Here is a 16,905-nt window from a genome sequence, read left to right on the forward strand (position 1 = left end):
ACAGAATCACTGTTATTTGTGGGTCATATCTGCTACTATAGCCCAGCCATGTTTGAGCAAATTGGACTTGGCAGCAGAACCAGTGACAAAGTTACACTTTGTGGAAAAAGCAAACCATAATTTTTGTAGTCTCATTTGTTAAAGGGGTTGTCCGGGTTCAGAGCTGAACCCGGACATATCCCCATTTTCACCCAGGCAGCCCCCCCTGACTTGAGCATCGAAGCAGTTCATGCTCCGATGCTCTCCTTTGCCCTGCAGGGCAAAGGCATTTTTAGAAGTTCAGGTGACGTACGGGGGCTCTCCATGGGGCTGCCAGGAAGCTCTGTGACGTCACCGGCACTGATGGGCGGGCTTTAGCGCTGCCCTAGCCTGTAACGGCTAGGGCAGCTCTAAAGCCCACCCATCACAGCCGGTGACATCACCGAACACACTGCTGGGCGGAAGCTTCCGCCCAGCAGTGTGTTATTGTAAACAAAATCTGCGATCTAGCGCAGGGCAAGGGAGCGCATCGGAGCATAAGCCTCAGGGAAGCTGCCTGGGTGAAAATAAGGGTATGTCTGGGTTCAGCTCTGAACCCGGACAACCCTTTTAGACATGTAATTCTTAGGTTCAGTAATAGCACATAACATAGTATCTTCAGTGCTTAGCTGCAGGTTATTGGGCCAGTATACACTTAGTGCTGTATTCTTAAATGTGTGAACAGTCATTATTTTCATACTAGATCAAGATCTTCCATTGTGATATCGGTCAGCCAGAGGTCAGACAAGCCCGGCTTTGTAGTTACTTAACCTGATTGCTATTCAGCACCCTCCTAATGTGTTGTGTTTCCTGATGTAAGTGCCCGGCGGTTCCCCTCACACAAAGATCTCTTTGTCATGTGTACCCTATGTTCCAGTACACTGCACACTAACGTCTAATGTTTTACACCAAGTCACAGGATCCCTTCTACATGAAGCACGCAGGGTGGTGGTCTGAGAAACGACAGCTTCCAACATGTCTGGACAGATTCCCTATTGTAGCCATACATATTTAAGAAATTTACCTTGACACTTAAAGGGGCTGTCAGGTGATATCTGTTGCCCTGACAGCAGGATATGAAAATCTTGACAGGACTCCTGGGAAACTCGTTGAGAGTCCTGATTAACCCTCCCACACAAGATGATTGGCAGCTCTTCCTCTTCCAGGAGCCTACCAAAAGTTAGGGAGAGTTGGCAAGAATTTTATAATACAGTTGTCTTCTTATGTGGCACTAGGGCCCAGGTGTGACTTCTGCTTTTGAAGCCCATAGAACTGTGCCCAAGTTTCTAAGTGGCAAGCGATATGGCAGCTCCAAAAAGACTTGTCACTCAGCTTTCCTAAAGTCCTGAATGACACATCGGGTTCTGCACTCATAGACGCAGCGTAATAAAGGCTAGAACATAGAATTTGTATGGCTGGAGGGATTGGGTAACTCATGAACTTGTATCTACTGATTTCAGAGGAAAAAATCTGTATAGATAAACCTGTAGAAGTGACGGCGGTGCATATTTTTAGCTTGAAGTCCCTGTTAATTATTGACCGCTGTGCTATATATTGTTCAGTCTATAGTACAAATTGTTTTGTTTGCCATGTGGAACCTACAGAAATGTCCCAGGACATATAGCTGGAGATGTTAATGGTTAACTCACGTTGCCTGCGAGAAGATGTTGTCTATAGCACCCTCTGAAGTTCACTGAATGTGGCCTATAGGAGGTTCTAATTTGCTGTCAAATTTCCCTGCCTTAAAGGGAACCTGTCACCTGGATTTTGGGTATAGAGCTGAGGACATGGGTTGCTAGATGGCCGCTAGCACATCCGCAATATCCAGTCCCCATAGCTCTGTGTGCTTTTATTGTGTAAAAATAACGTTTTGAAACATATGCAAATTACCCTGAGATGAGTCCTGTACATGAGATAAGTCAGGGACAGGACTCATCTCAGGGTAATTTGCATATGTATCAAATCGTGTTTTTTTACACAATAAAAGCACACAGAGCTATGGGGACTGGGTATTGCGGATGTGCTAGCGGCCATCTAGCAGCCCATGTCCTCAACTCTATACACAAAATCCCGGTGACAGGTTTCCTTTAAGTAGCATATACTCTTTATGTATTAGTTATTAGGGATGAGCGAACTTGTGTTTTCAAGTTCATTGTACAAGGTTGGGGTTATCTAAGAATTCTGTTATGGATTCCGCTACCACGGACCGTAAGTTATGGTCCGTGGTAGCGGAATCCATAACAGAATTCTTAGATAACCCGAACCCGAATCTTGTACGCCGAACTTGAAAACACAAGTTCGCTCAACACTATTAGTTATGCCTTCATTCCTCTAACGAGGAGCAATGTAAAACATAGCGGACCCCATGGGACATGGACAATACACTAGGTGACCCTATAGGATTACACTATCGTGTACTGAAAAAAAAAATGTACCACTGTAAAAAAATTATATTAAAAACTAGAATTTTTTTGTAAATGTTTCATTCTATTTTTATTACTATTTTTTTTTACATTTTATTTTACACGATGGAGCAGTCCTCTTGCCCGAGCTGGTGTTCGGATCTGTAGAAAAGTAGAAATGTACGTTCCAGCAGACACCTCAGAAAACAACTTAGTGGAGCAGGTTTACTAATCCTGTCTAGTATTTAGACAGTGTACTGTATGTAAATGCACCAGATTTATCACAGTGGCTGATGCCAGATGATACAATTTGATATTAATTTTCTTACCTCGTGGCAGAATTTTGAGCCAAAATTTCAGAAAAATTGTTGCAATGTAAGCCATTCCCCTTTTCCTGGCAGTCCCTGCATCCTATTCCACTACGTCATTCCCCAGTGTCAGAGGTGACAAAAATGTGTTTAGAACAGTCCAGTTTTTGGTGCATTTTCATTAGTAAATATCTGAATATTGGGTTCTGTGAGAGACGGTTGTGGGCATGTTCTGTGATGTCTGCAGAGCTCATTGTAAGGAACTGAGCTGTCCCCAAATTATTCAGCAAACCTTGTGTTTCTTTATTCATCTGTATGAACTGTCTGGAAGAGCACTAGAGAAGAAAGATGGTCCCATAAGGGTACTTTCACACTTGTGGCAGAGGATTCTGGCAGGCAGAGCCGTCGCCGGAATTGCCTGCCGGATCCGTCAAGAGGCATGCAAACTGATGGCATTTCTCAGACGGATCAGGATCCTGATTTGTCTGACAAATGCATTGAAATGCCGGATCCGTCTCTCCGGTGTCATCTGGAAAAACGGATGCAGCGTTTATTTTTTTCCAATTTTTTGCAATGCCGGATCCGTTTTGCCAGAACACTCAGGGCCGGATTCAGCATTAATGCATGTCAATGGGAAAAAATTCCGGATCTGGCATTCTCGCAAGTGTTCCGGAATTTTGGACGGAGATAAAACCGCAGCACGCTGCGGTATTATCTACGTCCTGAAAAGGCAAAAAGACTGAACTGAAGACATCCTGAACGGATTGCTCTCCATTCAGAATGCATTAGGATAACACTGATCAGTTCTTTTCCGGTTTTGAGCCCCTAGGACGGAACTCAGTGCCGGAAAAGAATAACGCTAGTGTGAAAGTACCCTAAATGCTCAATTGGCAATAAATCTAGTGACCAGGCAGAAAGTGTTGTAATCTGGAGGAGACATTCCTGGGGAACCCTTGTGCGTGGGTGAGCATTGTCCTCCTAAAAAAATGCCAGTTGGAAGCCCTGCCATGAGAGGCAACACAGCCTGCACATATCGCTGAGCTGTTGCTGTCCCTCATATCACTACTAGGAGTGACCAACTGTCTTATGAGATGGCTCCCCAGGACATCACACCAGCAGTTGGGGCAGTGTAGTGCTCAATAGCAAAGGCAGCTTTAAAGCAAAGGCCTTCATACTCAAACCTGACTGTCATGGAATCCTAAAAAGAACTTGGATTCATCGCTAATTCCAGTCCAGGGCAGTCCTGACTTCTTGTTCATGACACCACTGCACCACACAAATGTGAGGGTGACTGTTAATGGCAAGAGACATAATTGGTGGTATAACACCAAATTTCCTTCTGCTAAATGCATGGTTTACTGTGCCTGTTTGGTGGACAAAGAAAATGTGGGAGCTCGTGGTCTGTCTGAGCTAGATGGCTAGTTTATCAAAACGCCCATCCTCCTTCTCTCAGTCAATGATTCGCCCTTCTCAAAGTCTGTCAACTGGGCAAAATGTCTTCAAGTGCATTGTAGAGGCATGTCTAACAGTCAGGAATATCTCACCAGAAGTACACTACCCTAAAGTAGCTTCTGAGAGCCTTCTTATAGGGTAGTGAGGGAAGTACTTTAACATTTAGATGTCTGCCATCTTTAAGTGCTATTTTTTCTGCACCTACTGTGGTGATCATGAATAAAGGAGAATCAGGGTTCAGTTCCTTTAAGGGAGTCTACCATAAGGAAGCCAACAAGAGTGTAAAGGGGTTTTCTAGGCTCCTATTTCAGTGAATTGGTGCTGCAGTAGCTAGGCTTGGCCACTACACAGTGTAGAGTATAGAGTGATCGGCGGGGGTACAATCTAATATTTGTGACCTATCCATAAAATCAAAGTCAAGGAAAATCCTTTTAATTAATATGACTTATTAGATAACACAATATTGAAACATCAACATGGAAAAAGATGTGGATCAGTGTTTTTTGGCCACCTGGTAAGGAAGTCAGACAAAGTAAGAACATTCCTTTAATCACATGTTGCTGTTTCTGGAAGAACTGGTCAGAATAACACATGATAATACTATGTGCATCTCGCTCTCCCCGCTAGGACTTCAGGAATTCATGAAATGTTTTTCTGAGTAAATGTTGAAATATTTTTGATTTACACACTGTTGGGTCAGACCTGGGCTCACATAATGCAATACAGTAAGGCTGTCATTCTCTAAAAAACTTTATTTAAAAAAAACAAAAAAACAACTACTGTATAATATTTGGATTTTTTTTTTTTTGCATAAGAAGGAAGACCCTCACCAATCCCCTATCCTGTGGAAAGATTATTTTAAAGGGAACCTAAGCAGTAGTTTTTGTCTAGCCAAAAGCTGACATTTCCCTGGAAGGTGGCCTGGTTCCACGCCAGATCCCATTGTAGTCAATGGGACTCTGCAGTGAACTGTAGTTTCAGGCTAGGCCGGGTATGGTGAACTCCAGCAGGTGGTTCTCTGCTGGAACAGCTTGCTGGATCCATTTAACACAATTGTGAACCTAACCTTAGGATGCTTATAGTAGTCATGCCCAGCTGTTGCCTACTGGAAGAAGACTTGAATCTGAGAATTGGTGGTGATGGCATAAGTAATTTTAAGAGAGAAGTAAGGCACCAAAATTAAAAACTCCAATTTTGGAATCGTCCTCTTAAAATATCATTGGCGGGAACAGCCATGAATCTATTAGTACCTCTTTCAGTTGCCGGGAGATCTAGAATCGTTAGATTTAAACAGAAGAAAAGTAGAGTCAGGGTCGGACTGTTCAACCAGAGTATCAGAAGATACTCTGGTGAGATTAAACCCTGATATTATAGTGGGCCCCAAAAGTCCAAGAGAAACAGACCTATTCGAAGCTTCCTTTGGAGTCAGTCACTAACCTGTAGGGTCACTTTCTTTAAATCAAAACCTATTAGACTTTTTTGATACTATGGGAAGGGGGTGCTGAGAATAATTTCCTCTTTTGGGCCCAAGGAAGCCCAGTCCAACACTGAGTAAAGTGGAATCTTTTTTCTGACAGTCTCCAAAAATTGCTATGGTCTTCTCAAAAAAGAGCGTCAGTATACATAGGATATAAGGCACTTGAATATTTACTGCAGAAAAATCTTGTGTTCTGGGGTGATCTTCTCAAAATGCTGGTCAGTTTCAGAGGCATAACTTGAAGCTCTTAGGCTCCAATGCAAAAATATCTGCCAGGGCCCTGCAATTTATTCAGCAGAGAGGTCCATGCTGCTACCTCTGCCCTGCCAATATCTGCCCCTCTGGATATTTTCAGGTTTTTACACCAGTCGGTTGTTAAAAGTAGCTCTCCGTGTTCAGTGTGATGCAGTAGACAATCCTCACTGAAAGAGCGGCCACTTATTCTTTACAAGATCGATCTCTATGGTGATATTTGTTATCCTTACATTTCATGACTGTATACGTGTCCTCTGCTATTTTTTGCTCTTAGGACAGACTTAGTTTTCCACTGCAAAACACATCCTTGTGTTATCCATCTGGGTGGTATAGTCAGGCAGCTCACAGCAGATGCCAAGCTCCATCCTTCTTCATCTGTCAACACGTCGTACATCATTGCCGTGGCCAAGTACCCAGAATGAGTGAGGTTTTGAGGAGTGAGACGTGGAAATATGTAATACTAATAAAGTGAGTCTACAATGTATACACTTCACTTACTGCAGATCTAGAGAGTGGGGAAGGAGCCATTATACTATGTATACATCTGCTACTATTGAGGCTTGGAGGGTGATAAATAGGGAGATATAACACTCAGAATAACCGATATTAATTTAACAGTCTTATGTTCTACATTAACAATTGCAGATTAACTCTCAATTTGTGGGTCACCTAGAAAATGTTAGAATGGGGTCTCTCTTCTTGTTCAGGCTCTTGCTTAAAGGGAACTTGTTAGTAGGTTTTATGTCCATAATCTGCCCGCTTTTAGTGTTGGTGTTTGACTTTCCAAAGGAGAAGAATCCTTGCGTTGATGCAAATAACCATCTAGGAATCATGGAGGATGAGCTAATTGATGGAAGAGTCATGTTGACCAGACCATAAATGTTCCCAATCTGGCTTGACTTATGTTCCTGAGCATGAGATATGTCATCTTCTGACAGGCTGAGAGCTTCCAGTGCCTGCGCAGTGCACTGCTGAGGCTGGTACAAGTACACCTGGCTTTACTGTGCATACGCCATTAGTTGGTGGTCTATCAGAAAAAGCTTGAGGTGATGCCACCAACAAAGCTTTTGAATTACTAAGAAATTGCTAGGTCAGGTCACTCTCCCTTTTTCATTCCTGCACTGAACATGGATGCTCCTTTTCACTAAGAACAAGACACATTATTTTTCTAGATTGCTGTTGATCCCTACTGCCCCCCCCCCCCCCAACTCCAATTTGACTGTGATGTTCCTATTAATATTTATAACATTGCTTGAGTAAATATATTAATCTTTTTGCTGTTTTTTTTATTATGTTTCAAGTACCTTTCTGTATTATTGTGTTAATTTAAAACCTGTGAAGGTAGCACAAGGGAATTCTTCCCACACGTTTCACATAATGCAAACATTTTTGCGCTTTAATAAGCAATTTACCTAAAATCTTATTATCTGCACTAGGAGAAGGAAAACAGTTGAAAAGCTTTATGGGTTAGAATTGATATATTTTAACACCAGTTATAAAATGTTGAGTAAAATTCTGCTTTAGCGCTACATTCACTTCTATGCACTGTGAACAGATCCATAGACAGTACAATTTTATTACAGGGATGGACAAAGTACTGTAGACCATAGCAGCTGGCTTAAGCATTCCAGTTTTATTATTTTAGTGTTCTAGCGATGAGATTTCTTCTGAAAGATAGGTGTCTGTATCAGATTTATTGGCACATTGGCTGTTTAGCTTTTTCCAGCCCTGTGTAAATTTAAAGGGCTTGTCCGGCCTAGGAGCAACCAACCCAATCCTTGGAACCGGTTCCCAGTTAAAAGTAAAAAAATAAAAAATAAACTCTGTCTACAGTTCCATCACTCCTGCTCTGAGGATTCATTTCAGTTGCTACATGTTCCCAAAAGATGAAAAGTGGCTTGGTCCTTTGACCACTGTAGCCAGTCACTGGCCTTAGAGGTCACATGAGCTAGAACGGCACATCAGTAGTGGACGGTGATTGGCTGCAGCAGTCACATGCACTGGACTAGCGCCACAGAGAACGGCGCTGGGAAAAGAGGTGAATCTAACATTTGTATTTTTTTTATTTTAGGCTATTTCAGGGCTTGTCAGAGATTTTTAATTATCCTGAACAACCCCTTTAAGCCCATTAAATGTATTAATCCTACAGACTTGGGAAGTATTAAAATTTATCACTGCAGAACTAAGACACTGATGATGGCAGCCTGTATTCTGTCTACTTACTCTCCATTCACAGAATGTGGACTACTATAAACTGCACCTATTGTTATCACAATTTTCATATTGAGATGCTCAGTTGTGGCTTCAGATCTGAAATCTCCCAGCATTCCTTGTTAACTCTGCATTCTTTCCACCCCGAAGTAACTTCTAATGCCGTTCCTGCCTCCATGCAGCTTGGTTTGGGGGCGGTATAGCATTCCATTCTTCACACTAGCGCCATTCTTCATTCTGACATATTTGCGATTTACTTGATGGTAAGAAGAGTATAGTCTTCATCATCAGGCAGCGTAGCATGATGCACTATTCTGTCCAGTAAAATGCCAGACCATGGCAGAATCCCATCAGACTCCATTATAGTCAATGGTGCTGTTCATGTGCATCATGTGAGGGGTCCACCACTTCCGTTATTTTAGTTGTTCTGCTCCTAGTCCAGAAATACAAGCACTGATCTGAACATGACCTTGTTAAAGGGGTTGTGCAAGAATTGGGGAAGGGGGGGGGGGGTGGGTCAGCTTGGCCAAACCTATAAAGGGTCGATTACTTCATGGGGCTGGCTCTCCACTCCTCCTCCTGGCTGTTCTGCTGGGCTCCCTTGCTGAAAACATCCAGTTTGATGCCACCTGCAGTCAATCACTGGAATCGGTGGTGAATGTATCCACTGACATCATGACAAATGGTCACATGATGCAAGGGTATCCGGACTCCACCACGGCCAATGATTGGCTGCAGGCGGCGTCAAACCGGATGTTTTCAGTGAGAGAGCCAAGTGGAGCATCTTAGGCCGGGAGAACAAGGAGCAGAGAGCCAGCCCCGGGAAGCAGGTAAGTAATCTTCATTTTACAGGTCTGGTCAACTTGGGGAGTATGAATAGCAAACTACCCCCCCCCCCCCCCCCTCTACTCCATTCTTGCACAACCCCTTTAGGGACGTAAAAAAAAAACAGCCAGCAGAACCTTGATGATTACGACTCTCATACGTTGTTAGGATTTGTTGGGATCCATTATAACCATCATGGTCCTGTTAAGAGTGGAAAATGATAACACTTTTTAGGATATCATTGCGTAGATACACCCCGCGCCATTTTTTTCCGGACATCATTGGGTGCAGCTGAATTGATCTTGGGGAATTTTCCAGGATGGTGTGTGGTTAATGCAAATCATCTTAGATAATCATGAAGGCCATATTTCATGGTGATTTTACATAACTCTTGTAAACGCCCTACTGTTCCCCCCGTATACATAAATGAGAAGCTTGTCATTATCCCCGGCATCTACAACGCAAACATGTTAAGATCACACAGCTTCTGAGTAAGACACTGAAATAACATTGACCCTCTCAGCTCGAAAGTTAAGCTTCCCATGGGCTGCTTAAAAGCGGCTATCAAATATATTACAGATGTATCATTCATTGCTGTGAATGTGAGCTCAGATAAAGCGACCTGCGGACAGCTTGGGAAATGAAATGTTTATCATAAAGAGGAGGTTTAGAGACGCTCAGGGACACATTGCGCATTTCACGGACCTTTCATGCGTACTTTCCACGTCAGGGGTCTCGAAAATGTTCTATTGCCTGCTCTCTATTGCATGGTAATAGATAGAAGATTCCTCTTGTGCTGCTGATTATCATTAAGGGGTTCTGGTAAGTTCTGTGGGTGTCTGGAGTCCATAGTTATAGATTTACCTGACAATAGTAGGAATTTCATAACTGGAAGTTGCAACGGCGCCACCTGCAGCTATTATTAGGTACTACAGCTCGTGTAAACAGATAGGTGTATATCAAATGGCATTTACAACATGTCTTTATTCATATTTTAATTAGCACAGAAAAACTTCCAAGGAAAACATATGTAATATCCGTGACACGGAATGGTTGGGTAGTCCATGTCTTCTCCATTAATGTGGATGTCATGCTCTTCTATACAAATGATGCTGTAGGGCAGGGATCAGCATCCTCTAGCACTCCAGCTGTTCTGAAACTACAACTCCCAGAATCCTCCATTCACTTCTATGGGAGTTACAAGAGTGCATGCTGGGAGTTGCAGTTTCACAGCAGTTGGAGTGTCGAAAGTTGCTGCTTAAGGGGATTCCAGTTGATCTTGACTTAATATTTATATATTGCAATATATATCCCCCCCACTTCTGATCTGTTAAAAACCTTGACCATTGCATTTACTCTTCATTCCATTCAATGATGTATAACTTGCTTCTTATGTGATGTATAGAAGAAATAAACTTGCGATATTCCCCAGATTTCTTTGCAGCTTGTTTATTCAAGTTTAAAACATGGTCGCTGGTGCGGGCGCTCACTCAGCTACAGGCGACGGCCGTTTCGCGCTATCTGCGCTTCGTCTGGTCTCCCACATGATGGGGTCAGCATGCGCATCTCTTTATGCTGCGTCTGACGTCATTACTATGGCAACGATACACAAACATATATTTAAAAACACAGCACTGTTACACACATTGTTAAATAAAGACTGCTTTATTGTTCTTGTCATTTTATAAGTAGCGCACAATGTCAATCTCCTCCGTTTACTAGTGCTCCTACTATTTCTATTCCTGCACATGTGAGGACGTATATGTAATGGGAAACACTCTCTGTTTTCTTGTTTATTTGTTCTCCTCTCTCCTTCGTTACTCTCCTTCACTGCTCTCAAAAAAGGAATTATCAATTATTTTCTCCGGGTAACCCCTCTCCAGTAGTCTTCTCTTTAAATCTTTGGACTGATCTATAAAGTCTATGTCCTCACTAGCTATCCTTCTCAGTCTTGTAAATTGTCCATAAGGTACAGCTTTGTTTTTACATGCGGGGGATGGGAGCTCCTGAAGTGCAAGAGGGAATTTGTGGCAGCTGATTTTCTGTACACTTTAGTACTTAAAGGGAACCTGTCATGTGTATATTTGATTATAATATAACTAATTATATACAATCATTAACTACTAAAAAGTACCTTAGAAGTATTCACTTACTGGTGTGACAGATGGTTATCTCATAATATACACACAAAGATGCCACATGCCGCATGCTAATGAGCTGATTGGAGTCCAGCGTGATGTCATTGAGTCCAGCGTATATTTAATTCAGAGCTATAGCCACTCCCCTGCCCACCTGCTGCTGAATAATATGGAAACAAACTGTAATTCAGCAGCAGGTGGGGGGGGGGGAGAGTCAGGAGCTCATGAATATTCATGACTCATCGTTATCAGCTGGAGCTTTTCAATACGAGATGTTGGCAGATTGACTGGGTCAGTTAAAGAAAGTGACCCAGCATTTTGATAAGAGAATCGGTCACTTATTTATGTTGCCCTTAGTTAGGACACCATAAAACTGGTGACAGGTTCCCTTTAAAGTCTCTCCTTGTACACTGACTTTTACATGAAAAAAAAAATTCCAGTTCTTTGGAATTTATTTTGCTGGTAAACTTCATATTAATATTAATTTGGTGTGTTTAAATACTCCACAAATCCCTTAAATTGCACTTCAGTTTCTCTCCATATAAAAAACACGTCATTAATAAATCACAAAAAAAGCTTTATATTACCCACATAGATATTTTTAGTGGTGAATACATATTCGTCCTCAAAGGTTGCCAAGTACAAATTAGCAAAAGTACAGGTGACTGGTGTCCCCATGGCTGTTCCCGTTTTTTGGGGGATACCAGTTATTATCAAACATGAAGGCGTTATGTGTCAGGGCCTCTCTCACAAATCCCACATATTCCTCACTCTTAGGGTCCATTCACACGTCCGTAGAATGGGTCCGGATCCGATCCACAACATTGCAGAACGAATCAGGACCTATTCATTCTCTATGGGGCCGGAAGAGATGCGGATAGCACACAGTGTGCTGTCCGCATTTCCGGAGCGCGGCCCCGATATTCCGGTCCGCGGCTCGCGAAAAAAATAGAACATGTTCTCTTCTTGTCGGACAAGAATAGGCAGTTCTTTGGGGGTGCCGGCCGGGTGTATTGCAGATCCGCAGTACACGAAGGACGTGTGAATGGACCCTAATGCTGACACTCCAATATATTACTTACTGTGGTATTCTTGTATACAAACTCTCTACATCTATAGATGCTAAAATGTCCCCTTCTTGCCCCTGTATGTCTCTAATTGCTTTAATCATTAGTATCTTTCAAATACGATGGTATCCCTTTCAACAGTGGGCGCAGTAGCCAATCTACATATTGTGACAGAGGTTTCGTTAATTGACCCTATTCCTGACCCTATTGGGCGTCCAGGTGGGTTTTCCACCGACTTATGTACTTTAGGTACAAAATGCCACTTTGGTTTTGTAGGGTATTCGGGATACAGTCTGTCTGCTGTTTTCTCCGTTATCACTCCTTTCTCCATATATTTCCATAACAGGGACCTCAGTAGTTTCTGATATTGTGGGGTGGGATTATTCATCAATCGTGTATATACTTCCTAATCTTCTAACTGTCTCATTGCCTCCTTTACATAGTATTCCTTCTGTATTAACACTATATTACCTCCCTTGTCAGCTGGTTTCACGATTACATTTTCTTGTTCCATCCTCCCCCTTGCTGATATTTTTCTTCTGCCTGGGGTGTATTCATTTCACTTCTTTAAGGACCCGGTTTTTTAAATAAATCTAAGTTACTTCCAGCTGACAAGGGAGGATTGAATGTAGACTTAACGCCTTTCATGAAAGGTTGCACATTAGCCTCTTCCTCCATCTGTGTTGACACTGTCTCCCCCTGTAGGGCCAATAATGTATTCACCACATCCCTATCCACCTGATCCTGTACTTTGCTCATCCAGAATCCAACTTCATTAATCACATTTGGTTTTTCTCCTTCTTTTGCTTCCCCCTTCAATCTTTTATCATTTTTATAATATCTGTACAGATTATGGCTACTTTCACACTAGCGTTTTTACTGGATACGGCAGGGTCCAGCAAAAACGCTTCCGTTACTGATAATACAACCGTCTGCATCCGTTATGAACGGATCCGGTTGTATTATCTTTAACATGGCCAAGACGGATCCGTCATGAACTCCACTGAAAGTCAATGGGGGAAGGATCTGTTTTCGATTGTGTCAGAGAAAACGGATCCGTCCCCATCGACTTACATTGTGGGTCATGCCGGATCCATTTTGCTCCGCATCCCAAGACGGAAAGCAAACCGCAGCATGCTGCGGTTTGCTCTCCGGTATGAGAGCGGAACGGAATGCATTTTGGAGCCTTCCGTTCTGTTCAGTTACGTTTTGTCCCCATTGACAATGAATGGGGGCAAAACTGAAGCCTTTTTTTTCCGGTATTTAGACCCTGTGACGGATCTCAATACCGGAAAATATTAACACTAGTGTGAAAGTAGGCTTAGTTTCCTGATAGCTTTAAATAGATCCACTTCAAACTCCACTGGATTACATCCTTCAACTAAACTGAAGTTCGAACCCTTTGAGAGCAGTGAAAGACAGTCATCATCCAGTTTCATGTTTGTTAAATTAATGACATTACTTCCTATTAGAAACACAGAAACATAGAATGTGTCGGCAGATAAGAACCATTTGGCCCATCTAGTCTGCCCAATATACTAAATACTATGGATAGCCCCTGGCCCTATCTTATATGAAGGATGGACTTATGCCTATCCCATGCATGCTTCCTATTTGTGTCTCTTCAGTGTCCCCCGCCTCCAATCTTATTGCTTCCAAGATACTTGTTTCCTTTTGTAACCTCCTTTCCAATTTCTTCCCTTTTAATCGCCCCCTTCTGTTTTTTCTCCTAAAGAGGGGACTATTCCTCCAGTTCTCATCTCTCTTCTTACATTAGTAGCTGATGTCTTATTATTTAAATCTTCTGAAGCACTTTATAACTTGCTTCTTCCTCACTAAAACCTTTGGATACCAACTGGGGAAGATATATTAATGTGTATGTGCCTCGAATCTTACTTGGTGCTCGTTCATTGTGCCAAATATATTACCCACTTGCGACATGCTAGACATGACTGTCTGCAAGTCAACTTTTCTACCAACTTTTTGTCTAGTCCTCCTACTTTGTGCCTTCTTTTATCACAATGTCAGATTTTGGGGTGGAAGGGGGAGGACCGGCAGGCCCGTCTCATTCATCATTTTCTACGCCTGTTTTAGGAGTAGAAAATTGTCTAAATTTAAGCCAGCAAGGAAGCTGGCTTACATTTAGACCAGTGGTGGATGCGCCCAGTTATGTAGAGGCCGGTGCCTCTTTATAACTTAGGCGGATCCACTGCCAGCTCAGGGGTTATTAAGATCGGAGTCTTAAATGCTGGTCTTAATAAATTAACCCCTAAGTATTTGGGGGAGAAGGGCCTTGGTAAGAAAGAACCCAATGGTCACTCTGGATAAGCTCCAAAGATCTTGTGTGCAGATAAGAGAATCTTCCAGAAGGTCAAGTGTCACTACAGCACTCCACCAATCTGGGCTTTATGGCAGAGTGGCCAGAAAGAAGCCTCTCTTCAGTAAAAGACCTAAAGGACTCTGAGACTGTGAGAAATAAGATTCTCTGGTCTGATGAAACCAAGATTGAACGTTTTCGCCTCTATTCTAACCATCATGTTTGAAGGAAACCAGGCACTGCCCAGTACCATCCCTACAGTGAAGCATGGTGGTGGCAGCATCATGCTGTGAGCTATTTTTCAGTGGCTGGGGCAGGGAGACTGGTCAGGGTAGAGGGAAAGACGAATGGAGCAAAGTACAGAGATATTCTTAATAAAAACCTGACCCAGAGTGCTCTGGACCTTTTTTTTGGCTGAAGCTTTCATCTCCCAACAAGACAATGGCCCTAACCACACAGCCAAGACAACACAGGATTAGTTTAGGAACAACTCTGGGAATGTCCTTGAGTGGCCCAGCCAGAGCCCTGACTTGAAGCCAATCGAACAGCTCTGGAGAGACCTGAAAATGTCTGTCCACCGACAGTCCCCATCCAACCTGACAGAGCTTGAGAGGATCTGCAGAGATAAATGCCAGAAAATCTCCAAATCCAGGTTTGAAAACCTGGTGGTATCATACCTGGGTCTGAATGTTTATATCAATGCAAGATTTTAGTCTTTCCTTTTCTCTAAATTAGCTTTAGAATTCAAAAATTCTGTATTCACTTTGTGATTATGGGGTATTAAGTGCAGAATAATGGGGGGGAAATATGAACTTTCCGAATGCATTGTATTTTTTATGAATGTCAGAGTACATCACCGGTGGATTATTGTAATCCGACCTGACATTTGAAGCACATAAGGTAATAGTGTACCATTCCCTTCATGAAGTCTCCAGAATATAAAACTCCAGGTAGTTCTAAATAACCAGAAATGGCAACTAATAGACCTGCTACCAACACAGCAAAACATAAATTCAGCCACACATCTCATTCCATTAAACGGTACATGACAACATGGAGGAAATTAAAGTCGCCGCCACCGCAGCTTGTTTAGCTTTTCATCAGCACCGTGATATGTGACTCATATACAGATCCTCAGTGCATTCATGACATTCTCCACATTGACGTCTGACCCCATTTCTAACATTTCACATCATATCCCACTTTATATAAATGAAGCTTAATTGTACTATAAATAATTCAGCAACTTTCTAATAAACTTTCACTTTCTTGATACTTTTTTACTCCACTCTATTCTAAAATGATCTGATTGCTGTCAGTGAATGGAACTATTATTGTTTACATCCACAGGAGGAAAACTTTTACAGACCTAATATTTTAGCTGAGAATTTCCAACTATTGTATCCAGAAGACCTCCTAGATGGGATACAATTATAGCAGGCTGCTATCTGTGCAAACTGCTGTATAAGGGTTCACACGTGGCATACGCTAACATCAGATTATAAATTATTCCTTTTCTCATGTCCTTTAATTGCATAATTATCTTCTTTAACCCCTTACTGCTGAGTATTAATGCCCAGTGCCATACAGTTATACTGCTTTGAGTATTATTAAACGGGAGCTGAGCTGCAGTAACCCTGCACAGCCACTAGACAGAAAATGGAGCTGTGCTTCTGGCTCTCTTCATGTGTTAGTTCTAGCGCTAGCTAGCTAGTGATTGGTGGAAGTCTCGGTTGTCAGACCCTGACACCCGATCTGTAATTGATAACGCATCCTAAAACTGGTTAGTCAGTGTCTATAACTTGGAAAACACTTTAAAACTAAAAGCTCCGCAGTGGGACAAATACATGACAATAAAGTGTAATTTAAAAAGAAAGTGTTGAAAATAATAAACATTTAGGTATTAAAAATACAGAATTTATTGAAATCGAAATTATCATTTATAATATGCACATATTAGGCATCCCTTTACTGCTAGTACAATTACCAGTAAGTAACAATGCAATTTAAAAAAAAACATTTTTTGCAAAATATTTATATTTTTTTCTAAAATGCTTTATTTTATGTACCTAAAATAATACATCCCAAAAGGCAAAAAACAAGACTCAACGTATGCAAGCTTTAACTTACTGTATGAATCCAGTGCACCTTAGAAACAGAAGAATATGGTACGGTTCTGTGAAAAAGAATAAAACAGAAGTTCTATCCTCTATTCTGCAAGGATTACAGGTTATAATGTTCCACTCCGTCCATTGTCTGAGTTTCATTTAATGTACATATACCTTATGATTACGGATTCATTTCCGAGGCGCTAACTTTACTGTGGCTTTACACCAGATTTCTTTTTAAACGCTGTGTTATTATAATGGGCATTTCTTTTTTTTTTTTTTTTTTTTTTTTTTTGTGTGCAGAACACATTAGCCCAATGTTATATG

The 16,905-nt window shown here is 41.9% G+C and overlaps 1 protein-coding gene and 1 long non-coding RNA gene across 8 annotated transcripts in view; one reads left to right on the plus strand and one right to left on the minus strand.

Annotated features, from left to right (window-relative positions):
• The window catches only part of GHR (growth hormone receptor), a 399,721-nt gene that overhangs the window by 326,283 nt on the left and 56,533 nt on the right, over positions 1-16,905 (plus strand). The window lies entirely within an intron of this gene.
• LOC122924770 lies at positions 10,010-16,821 on the minus strand. Its single transcript, XR_006387433.1, has 3 exons — positions 16,753-16,821; positions 16,601-16,646; positions 10,010-10,541 (listed from the first exon to the last, which is right to left on the minus strand). It is a non-coding gene; the product is annotated as an uncharacterized LOC122924770 (long non-coding RNA).

Source organism: Bufo gargarizans, chromosome 1 (assembly GCF_014858855.1).
Source record: "Bufo gargarizans isolate SCDJY-AF-19 chromosome 1, ASM1485885v1, whole genome shotgun sequence".
Taxonomy (NCBI): domain Eukaryota; kingdom Metazoa; phylum Chordata; class Amphibia; order Anura; family Bufonidae; genus Bufo; species Bufo gargarizans.